Below are 3,416 nucleotides of genomic sequence, written 5' to 3' on the forward strand. Positions count from 1 at the left end.
ATCTATTGTTAAACTATACTTAGCCATAAGTCCACCTATGTTCCTTTTCTGTAACATTCTGCCCTGGAAAGTAAATACTGGGAGAAGACCCCTGTCCTGTGTTATTTTTCCAAGGAGGAATGCCTCTCTCTTGAGGGTTCCTGGAAAATTAACCCCTTTGGGGATTCTCACTGCTCGGAAGAAATGGGCTTTGAGTAATCCTTTTTGCATCTCTGTCATCCCAAGTGAGGCAAAGTAACATTAAGTAAAATTTTGGTATTTATATTGTTCTTTGTTTCTCCATACTTTAGAATAAATCCCTAAAGGGGTAAATTTACGGGTCAAAAGCTCTGAAATTTTCAAGATTTAACACAACTACTGAGTTCCTTTCTGGAAAAACCATGGAAGCTTACAGTATCATCACAGTATATTAGAATCATAATCATACTGGTCCTGTGGCAATGTTCTATATATATGAAAATGTTCTATATATATAAAAAAAGACTATTGCTAACATTTTATCATTAGTTGATGCCTTTTGCTTAAGTTTTTAGAATCCATTTTTTTTTGCTTATAAGAGTTTAAAATATATTAATCTATTGTCATAATTATGGTGACTATTTTTATGTTAGCTTTTTATAAGCTATAGTAATTTAATTTTTTTGCTTGTTAAATCTATTAATGTTTTTTGTTTGTTTCAGTAGGGTGATTTTGTGACTTGAAAGCTCTGTGCTATCCAGATATCACTTTATCATGGTTTTAATATTTATTATTATCTCCTTAATACACATGGAATTTATTCTGATGTGTTTTATGATGTGGGTAGAACACAGATTTTTTTCTCAACAGTAAATTTTCCTGATATACCTAACACCTTTGGTTGACTAGTCCATCATACCATTTGAAACTTTTAAATAATTTTTGAACAATTTTTAATAATTTTGTTATATACTAAATTGTATTTTATAGGGATATTTTGATGAAGCCTAATGCCAGATAGAAGGAAACAACAATGACAGCAAAAAACTTAACCCAAATAAATTTATAGTGCACAAATTGCTTTAGTCTTTCCTCATGTTCGTTCTTTTGCCACTTACTGTATTTATTGACAAATCTAATTTTTAGATAATTTTAAAATTATAAACCTTCACCATATTTGCTTTGATCAAAAGAAAACAAAGTGCTCCTAATGTAAATTGGTTTTGATTGTTTTTTCATTTCTTCCGGAGATGAAGACACTCAAATGTACACTTTCACCCTTACACTTTTAGTCTTTGTGACATATTTTTTCAATGCCATTTGCAAAGGCTTTGACTGCATGTGCATCCAGTTATTCCAGCAAGTCACGTGAGAAATTGCTGTAAAGATAATTACATGAATTGGAAAGAATTCTGTATTTTAACTTATTCTGTGGTTAGATGGATATCAGAAATGCTGCTTTTAGTAAAATGTTGTCCTTAAAAACAGTCTTACAACACTAATCAGGGATCGTCTTAAAATACCACAATACATAATATATTCTGATTTGCTATTTTTGTTTATCAATAAGCAATTCTGGACCATTTTTACACCACCTCTTTTTCTTTTCAGAACCTAGAATTTAATGGGTGGGATGGCAATTGCCTATCAAATTATGTTTTTCTTTCTATGGAACTGTAATATGCAGAAAAAGTCAAATTTAAATCATTGATTAGGAATCACTTTGGTTGAAGAGAGTATGGTTTTCAGAAAGCAAGTGAAATCACAAGATTGAAAAATCACAAATGGGAAGAAAGCCTGAGTATGAACAGGTCGGTATTCCTGTAATAGAGACATGGTTTTCTTCCATGTGCTTAATAAAATGTTATCTCAGTAATTCAAAATGAGACAAAAATAGCACTATATATATTTTTTTTCATTTTTTATTCTTTCCAACCTATGGAGTTTAAAAGGTCTAAAAAGGAAGGTTTTAAAAACTGCTAGGTAAAAACCTATAGTTTTTTTTCTGTGAATTTTTTTTCTCCAAATAGTGCTGAATTTGGAGATGTGATCCTTCTAAGCAGTGCCCACTTGACTAAAGCAATTCAGTCCATCTGACATATGAGTATATTAGACTATGGCTCTGGAATCTGTGTACTCTCACTTTTCCCTCTTGTCAAGGTTGAGATTTAACTTAGATCCAACTAATGTTTTCCATTGCGCATATCAGCAAGTAAAGAGAAGAAATCTATGAGCAAAGATGTTCGGTCTCTTGGGCTCCTTGTAAGAATAACAACAACAAAACATTCACTGAATGTTTATTTTGTCCAAGGCAACATTCTCAACACTGTAGATATATCAACTAATTCAATCTTTATTACTATCCTATAAGAAAATACTATTATTATCTCCATTTAATATATGAGAAACTAAGGCCCAGAGAGGTTAACTTGTCCAGAATAATGCAGCTGATAGGCGGAGTGTAATTTAATTAAACAAGAGCCTGAAGCCTTCTATTAATACATATGAATATCAAAAGAAGAAATAAATAATGTTGAAAAAATAGGTTTTGAATTAAATGTTTATAAGAGCCACAGTTGGGCAATGTTAAGCCTCCTGGCTATAATTCTGAACCACTGAATAGTGATTTTTTTGGAAGGTGGGAGAGTGAAATGATGATTAGTGAGAGACCTCAAAGCTCTGAATATTTCTAGTTGAATATTCTCTCAACAAGTAGAAAGCCCACCATGAAGTCTGGGAAAGAAAAATTTTATATAGTAAATGAAATATCTTCTGATATTGAGTATTTTTAAATACCTATTTTATTTTATTTTTTTTGAATTGAGGAAATGTCTCATGTTGTGGTTAGTTTCATTATGGCTTGGAACAACTGAACTGTCATTTGTAAAGATGCTGAAGAGGCAATATACTTTTTCAGCTGTTGGCACCTGGTTATCTCCACTGTTCACCTGCCACATTTTCAAAACCACCTTTTTCCCTTTCTCCTTTGGATACTTTAGAAAACACATTTGCCCAGACCCTCACATTGTGGTCCTCCTCACAGCTCCCACCCCTAACGGGAGAGACAAATATAAAGTGTTTACCTAAGATCAAGTTTGGAGAAAGTAATTTTGTTTCTTAAAGGTAACAGAGAAAGATTTTCATCACTAGCAAATATTACGTAGTGAAAAATAATTCTACAAAAGAGTTGGCAATATATTAATAATGTGGCTTTTGCTTGCTTTTCTAGCATAAAACACTGTAGATATTTTAAAAAACAAGAAGTCTCTTCAATGCTGTCTTCTTTTCTTTTCTTTTCTTTCTTTCTTTTCTTTTTTTTTTTTTAACAAGGATTCACTTGTTTTTCAGAAATTGAAGAGCAACTTTCAGATGGTAGGAGCTGAAATCCATACCACTGAGCTTAGCAATAAAGTATCCTTGATATTCCAAGTAAATATGCCATTTGACTTGTGTTGCCA

The sequence above is a fragment of the Galeopterus variegatus genome, unplaced genomic scaffold (genome assembly GCF_000696425.1).
Source record: "Galeopterus variegatus unplaced genomic scaffold, G_variegatus-3.0.2 Scaffold4339, whole genome shotgun sequence".
In the NCBI taxonomy this organism is placed as follows: Eukaryota; Metazoa; Chordata; class Mammalia; order Dermoptera; family Cynocephalidae; genus Galeopterus; species Galeopterus variegatus.